This window comes from Cnephaeus nilssonii, assembly GCF_951640355.1.
Source record: "Cnephaeus nilssonii genome assembly, chromosome: 14".
In the NCBI taxonomy this organism is placed as follows: domain Eukaryota; kingdom Metazoa; phylum Chordata; class Mammalia; order Chiroptera; family Vespertilionidae; genus Cnephaeus; species Cnephaeus nilssonii.
In genome coordinates, this window is record NC_137085.1 from 74,719,148 (window position 1) to 74,728,740 (window position 9,593).

Consider the following 9,593-nt stretch of genomic DNA (forward strand, 5'->3'; position numbering starts at 1 on the left):
CCCTCTTGCCCTTTTGGCCAAGAGGGACCCTCTTCTCACAATCCAATTGCCCACAGCTGTTGCCTGAGCTTTCTGTTCATGCCGAGGTTGAAGCCTCGTGGTGGCTGGTACCATGGATCTGTCTCTCACCCAGTGGGGTGAACTGGGCCCTCCCTGGAGAAGAAACCTGGGTTTCCCAAGATATGTGATCAGTGCCGGGGCCCTGCCAGTAGGCGAAGGGATCCCAAGGCAAGTGCTGGGCTTGGAGGCCACGGGGGCATAGGCTACCAAGGAGACAGAACTGAACCTCACATCACCCTGCTTGGCCCCGAAGGATGGCTGGTTAGCCAGAGATGGGTAAGATTCCTCAGGGAAGGAACAACCTAAGACAGGCATAGTCGCAGAGGGGCCATCAGGAGAGAACTTGGGGGTCAACAGAGGTGGGGCACAGACCCTCACCCCCCAACTTTGCAGGGGCCTGTACCCTCACCCCTTCTAAGGGAGGTATCCTGCCCCAATGGCTGCTTTGTTTCCCATGCCCAGCTCAAATCGGGACCCAGGTAACAGACAGAGACATGGCCAACAGCAGCTGCCCTCTCACTGCAACAAGACTTGTTTAGGTTGTCTTGTACCCATGGTGTGGGGAAGTGGGTTTTTGATATCTAAATCCTGCCTAGCACCAGGAATTCTCAGGGCCTACTCAAGAAGGCAAATAATCCTTTCCACTAATATTTACAGGGTAAAATAAGATTGTTGTTAGAGTATTAAATTTGACAGTAAAATAGTAGTCAAGTTTTCAGACTAATTTAAATTGGCTAATTGAAATAAGTGAATATTCTAGAAAAATTAATTGTACTGGACAAAAAGCTGTTCCTAAAGTGTTAACTAAAATTTTTATTGGTAGTTCATCTCATGGTAAAATTGTGTAACATGTAATGAACCTAAAGCAGTCATATTTTAGTGCAAAAAATTAAAATTTAAAAGCTATCAAGACTACATTATAAAATTTCCAAAAGCCTCCTAATATTTAAATCAAAAAAGGGGGATAGTAGAAGAATATCATGTAAGGAAAAATATCCTGTAAGTAAATTACATCTAGAAAATTTTTACTTTAGAAAATTAACTTTCATTTGTAATGCTAACAGCAAGACACCCATGAAAAACACACATGGTGTCAAAACAAGCCAAAGGAAAATCATTTGGGCAAAAAACGAAAAAGGATCCCAAGTCAAATTTATAGAAAAGATTCCTTTATTAACTTTTGGTCGAGAATATGTTTGTATATTTTCAGAAAACAACTCCAAGACCATGTGGATTCCTGCAACAGAGAGGAATTGACAGGACTGCTCTAGCCATGAAGACAGAAGAGAAACAATCCAGAGATGGAAGACGCTGATAACGCCTTGCCATACTAGCAGTCAGCAGCTGTGCGTCACTACAGGTTGCCCAGGACCAAACCAGAGAGGGTCGGACCTGCATTACCACCTTTTGTCCATCATCCAGAACTGAAATATCATTGCTGACATGTACACATAAGGAACTGTTTGACATTGAAATTGGGACTCAAAAGAACTGTTGGCCCAGAAAGAAACTCACTACAGACTGATTCATTTGCCTCTCAGCATAATCATTATTGCTTGTCTCATTTTCGGTTCTTATAAGTATATTTCTAGTATCACATGATCTCACTCATCTAGGGGAAATAATGAACAACATAAACTGATGAACAAAAACAGACCCAGAGACAGGAAAGCATCGATCAGACTGTCAAACCTCAGAGAGAAGGTAGTGGAGGGTGGGGGTAAGGCAGTGGTCAGCAAACCGTGACTCGCGAGCCACATGCGGCTCTTTGGCCCCTTGAGTGTGGCTCTTCCACAAAATACCACGGCCTGGGTGAGTCTATTTTGAAGAATTAGCATTAGAAGAAGTTTAAGTTTAAAAATTTTGGCTCTCAAAAGAAATTTCAATCGTTGTACTGTTGATATTTGGCTTTGTTGACTAATGAGTTTGCCGACCACGGGGGTAAAGGGGAGAGATCAACCAAAGGACTTGTATGCATGCATATAAGCCTAACCAGTGGTCATGGACAACAGGGGGGTGGGAGCATGCGTGGGGAGAGGTTTGGGATGGGAATGGGGGGATGAGGACAAATATGTGATACCTTAATCAATAAAGAAATTTTTTAAAAAAGAAATTATACTTTGAGGTCTCCAAAGACCTAAAAATGAGATTTCACTTCTGTAACCAAAAGAAAAGTGAACCTTAAAAATGAAAGAGGAGGTCCCATGCCCCCTCCCCCCCCCCCCCCCGCCCGTCATTCCTGAGAATCACTTGAACACCTTTTTGAGTGTGGCAGGGTAGAGCAAGTAACACATCTTTCATCTTAGAATGTCTGATCCATGGGAAAAGAAACGAGTGTAGTCTGCTTTCTCGAGCTGCCATGGCCATGACAGCACCGGGTGAAGCCTGCACTCGAGTCCCCTGGGGAATCTGACTGCTCACTCAGCCCGCACTGGCCCTTCTCCCACGTTCTTAGTAACCGAGTGCTGACAGTTCCACTCTATGTGCACATTCCCTCTGAGATTCCACAGCCTGTTTCATGCTTTTTTGTCTCCGGATCTATTTGTATATTAGTTTATTTTCTTCATTAGATTCCACATATGAGTGAGATCATATGATACTTATCTTTCTCTGACTGGCTTACTTCGCTTAGCATAATACTCTCCAGGTGCATTCATGCTGTTTCAAATGGTAAGATTTCTTTTTTTCACAACAGCGTAGTATTCCATCGTGTAGATGTACCACAGTTTTTTTATCCACTCATGCTGGAACTTATTCATTGTCTACACTACCATGAAAGTGTAACAGGGAATTCAGAAGGCTGATGGACATTGAGCTTTAGAAAGGGCTAAAAGCTATGTACTGGTTGTTCTGTCAAGACAATGGTGGCTCAAGCAATTTCCTGACCTAATAATCTCAAAGTAAATATTTACTAATATTTACTGACCTTTATGATAGCCTGTCTGCTACCAGATTGCCTGCCTGACTAAGGGCAAGATGTGTATTCTAAAATTGAATAAAAGCTAACAGGGCCTGGGCCCCAGTGAAACCTTTCCACTAGAGAAGGGTTTTCCGCCTGGCCCTCATGATTTCTAAATTCATATTTTTTGTCTAGTGTACTCATTTGTGCACGGTCCTTTTCCAGATCCTGAACCCTAGCCATGCTGGTTGCTGCTTCACAACTTATCTGCTGATGGGCACTTAGGCCGTTTCCCAATCTTAGCTATTTAAATTGTGCTGCTATGAACATAGGGGTGCATATGTTCTTTCTGATTGGTGTTTCTGTTTTCTTAGGATATATTCCTAGATATGGGATCACTGGGTCAAATGGAGGTTCCATTTTTAATTTTTGAGGAAACTCCATACTGTTTTCCACAGTGGCTGCACCAGTCTGCATTCCCACCAGCAGTGAATAGGGTTCCCATTTCTCCACATCCTTGCCAGCACTGTCATTTGTTGTTTTACTGGTGGTAGCCATTCTGACAGGTGTGAGGTGATATGTCATTTTTGTGTTAATTTGCACCTCTCTGATGATCAGTGACTTTGAGCATTTTGTCATATGTCTTAGCCTTCTTTATGTACTTTGGAGAAGTGCCTATTTTAGTCCTTTGCCCATTTTTTAGTTGGATTGTTTGTCTTCTTTTTGTTACGTTCTATAAGTTCCCTATATGTTTTGGAAATTAATCCCTTTTCAGATATATCACTGTCAAATATGTTCTCTATTCAGTGGGCTCTCTTTTCACTTTGATGATGGTTTCTTTTGCTGTGCAGAAGCTTTTTATTTTGATGTAGTCCTATTTGTTCATTTTCTCCTTAGTTTCTTTTGCCCTAGGAGATGTATCAGTAAACATAGTGGTACTTGAGATGTCTGAGATTTTGCTGCCAATGGTTTCTTCTAGGATTTTTATGGTTTCACAACTTATATTTAAGTCTTTTATTGATTTTGAGTTTATTTTTGTGTATGGTGTAAGTTGGTGGCCTACTTTCATGTTTTTGCATGTGTCTGTCCAATTTTCCCAGCACCATTTATTGAAGAAACTGTCTTGGCTCCATTGTATGCTCTTGCCTCCTTTGTCAAATATTAATTGAGCATAATGGTTTGGGTTGATTTCTGGGTTCTCTATTCTATTCCATTGATGTATATGCCTGTTCTGGTGCCAGTACCAAGCTGTTTTTATTACAGTGGCTTTGTAGTATAATTTGAAATCTGGTATTGTGATTATTCCAAGTTTGTTCTTCTTTATCAAGATTGCTGTGGCTATTCGGGGTCTCTTTTGGTTCCATATAAATTTTTGTAATGTTTGTTCTAGGTCTATGACATATGCTATTAGTATTTTAATAGGGATTGCATTGAATCTATATATTGGTTTGGGTAGTATGGACATTTTAATGTTGTTGATTCTACCAATCGATGAACACAGTATATTCTTCCACTTGTGTATATCTTCCTCTATCTCTTTTCCTAATGTCCTGTAGTTTCCAAGTACAGGTCTTTTACCTCCTTGGTTAAGTTTATTTGTAAGTATTTTAATTTTTTTGTGGCAATGGTAAATGCAATTGTTTTCTTTGTTTTTATTTTTCTGAGAGTTCATTATTTATGTATAAAAACGCCATAGATATCTGGGTGTTTATTTTGTATTCTACTACATTGCCAAAATCATTTATTAAATCTACTAGTTTTTTTGTGGAGTCTTTAAGGCTTTCTATGTACAATATCATGTCATCTGCAAATGATGACAGTTTTACTTTCTCCTTTCCAATTTGGATGCCTTTTCTTTTTTCTTCTTGTCTGATCGCTATGGCTAGGACTTCCAGTATTATGTTGAATAAGAATGGTGAAACTGGGAAATGGTTTTAGTTTTTGCTCATTGAGTATGATGTTGGCTGTAGGTTTGTCATATAAGGCTTTTATTATATTGCAGTATGATCCCTCTATTCCCATTTTGCTGAGAGTTTTTATCAAAAAAAGGGCTTTGGATTTTGTCAAATGCTTTTTCTGCATCAATTGATATAATCATGTGAGTTTTGTCTTGCAATCTGTTTATGTGATGTATCACATTTATTGATTTGAAAATATTGTACTAGACTTGAATCCCTGGAATAAATCCAACTTAGTCATAGTGTATGATCTTTTTAACATATTTCTGGAACCAATTTGCTAAAATTTTGTTGAGGATTTTAGCATCTATGTTCATCAGGGATATTGACCTATAATTCTCTTTTTTTGTAGCATCTTTATCTAGTTTTGGAATTAGGGTAATTCTGGCCACGTAGACCGAGCTTGGAAATATTCTTTCCTCTTAAATTTTTTGGAATAGTTTGAGGACTATAGTTGTTAATTCTTATTTGAATGTTTGGTAAAACTCCCCTGTGAAGCCGTCGGGACTGGGGCTTTTTTTGTTTCCTGGAAGTTTTTTGGTTTGTGTTTTTGTTTGTTTGTTTGTTTGTTTGTTTTACTGCTTCCATTTTATCAGTAGTTATCAGCCTATTTTCTAATTTTTCCTGATTGAATTTTGGAACATTGTATTTTTCTAGGAATACTTCCATTTCATCCAGGTTTTCCAGTTTTTTGGAATATAGTCATTCATAGTATCTTTTTTACGATCCTTTCTATTTCTGTGGTGTCAGTTGTTACTGCACCACTTTTGTTTCTGATTTTATTTATTTGGGTTCTCTCTCTTTGTTTCTTGATGAGTCTGGCTAAAGATTCATCAGTCTTGTTTCTCTTTTCAAGGAACAAGCTCTTGGTTTCACTGATCTTTTGTATTTTATTTTTTGTCTCTATGTCATTTATTTCTGCTCTGATCTTTATTATTTCCTTCCTTCTACTCACTCTGGGCTTTCCTTTTTGTTCTCTTTCTAATTCTTTAAGTTGTAAGGTTAGATAAATTATTTTAAAATTTTCTTGGGTTTTTTTTTTTTTTTTTTTTTGCGATAGGCCAGTAGTGCTATGAACTTCCCTCTCAGGACTGCTTTCACTGTGTCCCATACATTTGAAGTTGTGTGTTCGTTTTCATTTGTTCCCAGGATGGTTTTTAATTCTTCTTTCATCTCTTTGGTAACCCATTCATTGTTTAATAACATGCTATCTAGCCTCCCTGTGTTTGAATGTTTTTGAGGGTTTTTATTGTAGTTGATTTCTAATTTTATTCCATTGTCATCTGAAAAAATGCTTGATATGATTTCAATCTTCTTGAACTTGTAGAGACTTAGTTTGTGTCCTAATATGTGGTCTATCCTTAAAAATGTCCCATATGCACTTGAGAAGAATGTATATTATGTAGCTTTGGGGTAAAATGTTCTGAAAATATCAATTAATTCTATCTGATCTAGTGTGTCATTTAGCATTGCTGTTTCCTTCTTGATTTTTTTGTCTAGAAGAACTATCCAGTGATGTCAGTGGGGTGTTAAAGTCCCCTACTATGATTTCATTGCTGTTGATATCTCCCTTAAAATCCTCCAGAATGTTTTTATATATTTTGATGTTACTGTATTGGGTGCATATATGTTTACCAGAGTTAATATCCTCTTGTTGTATTTATCCCTTTAGTATTATGAAGTGGTCTTCCTTATATCTTGTTATGGCCTTCACTTTGAAGTCTATTTTGTCAGATATGAGTATTACTACACCAGCTTTTTTCTTTTCTTTTCTTTTTTTTTCCATTTGCCTGGAAAATTTTTTCCCATCCCTTTACTTTCTTTCCGTGTGAGTCCTTTGTTCTGTGGTGGGTCCCTTATAGACAGCAGATATATGAATCATGTTTTCTTATCCATTCAGCTGCACTATGTCTTTTGATTGGAGCATTTAAGCCATTTACATTGAAGTTTATTATTGATAAGTAATGATTTAGTGTCATTATTATTCTTTATGCCTGTGTTCTTCTCTTTCTCTCTATTTCTTCTTCATACAACAGTCCCTTTAGCATTTTTTGCAGTGCTGATTTGGTGGTAATAAATTCTTTTAGCTTTTTTTTTTGGTCTGCAAAGCTCTTTATTTCACCTTCAATTTTGAATGATAGCCTTGTTGGGTAAAGTAGTCTTGGGCTCAGTCTCTTAGTTTTCATTATCTTATATACTTTGTGCCATTCCCTTCTGGCCTGAAGTGTTTCTTTTGATAAATCATCTGATAGTCTAATGGTAGTCCCTTGTAGGTAACTTTCTGTTTCTCTCTTGGAGCCTTTAAGAGTCTTTCTTTACCTTTAATGTTTGCCATTTTAATTAATATGTGCTTAGTTGTTGGTCTTTTGGGGTTCATCTTGATTCGGATTCTGTGTGTTTCCTTAACTTGAGTGACTTTTTCCTTCACCAGGTTAGGGGCATTTTCTGCCATTATTTCTTCAAATAGGTTCTCCATTCTTTCTCAGGTTCTGCTCATTTTGGTACCCCTATAATGAGGATGTTGTTACATTTCATGTTGTCCCAAAGCTCCCTTAGACTCTCCTCCTGCTTTTTAATTTTGTTTTTCCATTTGCTGCTCTGAATGGGTGTTTTTTTCCATCTTGTCTCCTTTAGCTGATTTGGCCCTCAGTTTATTCTAATCTACTGTTGAATTCTTCCTGGGTGTTATTTATTTCAGCTATGTCACTCCTCACTTCCAATTGATTCTTATTTATTGTTTCAAGCTCTCTTTGCATGTTGGTGTAGCTCTGATTAAGACCCTTATAATTCTCATTAAGTTGCTTGTAGTTCTCACTGATTGTTTGAGCACCCTTATTACCATTGTTCTGAATTCTTTATCTGACAAATTGTTTACCTCCATTTCATTTAGGTTATTTTCTGTTGATTCCTCATTTCTTTAATTTGGGGGTTGTTTCTTTGTCCCTCCATTTTTGCTGTTCCTTTGTTTTTGTTTCTATATATTAGATCAGACTACTATACCTCCCAGATTTTGTGGGGTGGTCTTATGTAGTAGGTGTTTTGTGGGACCCAGTGGTGCAATCTCTTAGATCTCCTGAGCTGGGTGCTCTAGGAAAGCCCCTGACTTGAGTTATTTGGTTTCTCCTGTTGTAGTTGTATCTTGAATGTTATTGTCTCGTTTGTGGATGGAGTCTCCTCTCAGACTGGCTGACTATGTGGCTCACCCCTGACCATGTTGTGCAAGCTGTTGTGGAAGTGCTGACCAAACATAACAAAATACAACACAATAAAACATAAAATGGAAGAAACAAAACCAAAACGTACTCAAGACCTCTAGAGCCCCAACAAAAGCAACACCAGAGAAGAGAGAATTAGGAAAGAGGAAAGAGAGTAAGAATGATAGGGAAAAAAAGAAAGAAAAAATACGAGGAGAAAGCAAAATACAACAAATAAAAAACACACAAACAAAATACAATAAGAAAAGGGGGGACAAAATATATAGATACAGAGTAGAAATAAAGAAAAAGAGAATAAAGAATTAGAGGAAGAGGGGAAGGAAAACAGTTTAAAATAAAGAAGGAAGAAAAGAAATGAAAAGATGGGAGGGGGGGGGGTTGAAAAGGAAAATAGAGGAGAAAGCAGATAGACCTAAAATAAGAAAAAGAAAAAAGATGAAAAAGCAGGAGAAAAGAAAATGGGGGGGGGGGGGGGATGAGTAGTGAAAAAAAGAAACAAGAAAAAAATTTGAGTAAGAAAAGGGAAGAGGAAAATTAGATATATGACTGAAACAACAGAGACTAGAACAATAACAAATCAATAAAGCAGAGAGATAAAAAAGATAAATTTTAAAAGGGATAAAAAGAAAGGAAAGAGAAAACATAGAAAAGAGAAGGAAAGGGGGAGGGAAAAGTGAAAAGCAAAAAGGGAGAAAGTAAAGTGAAGGGGCGCTTGTTCCGGTGGAGTTCCGTGCCCTGGGAGCTTCTGGACCCCACTCCTCTGCTCTGGCTGCCGGTTCTGGCCTCCTGCGAGGAGCTCGGTGCTCACCCTGTCCTTCGGCTCTCAGCAACCTGCCTGAAGCTCCAAGCGACCCGGACGCCGTGGCCGTCTGTCTCCACGGCCTTGGTGGCCAGCGGGAGGGCCATCTGCCCTCTGGAGCCAGTTAGCCAGCCCCCGGGCCCAGGGCTTGGTCAGCAGATTTCCTCTGGTTCCCCTTGTTCTGCCCCCGCCCGCCGTGGCGTCAGGCAGCTGTCAGTCTTCTCACCGGGCTGTCTGTTTGTGGCCGTCAGGCAGCTGTCCGTCTGTTTCTGACGGGGCTTTAGACGGGGAGGTGCTGCTCCGCTTTCAGGGAAGGCGGTAGGCGTGTGTCCTGTCCCGGAGCGGCTCCTCCGTGCGGCCAACAGCATTCCTCTGCCCTCGGCTGGACAGGGCTCCTCCTGTGAGCCCGGCGGGGCCGCTGGAGACCTGCAGTTCGTATCGGTCCTCCCATGGGGCAATCACCGGTCTGGTTCCCCGGGATGGAGGGGCGGACGGCCCGCCCCGATCCAGGCACGAGGGCTCCTGAGGCAGTTCAAACCCTCGAGCTTGGCCTCCGCTTGTTTCCTCCGGAAAGCTCCACAGCAGGTGTGCGGGCAGGGCTCCGGTGGGCGGCTGTGTCCCCGCCGCGGGGGTTCTACCTGCCCTGTGGCTGCTGGGATCGG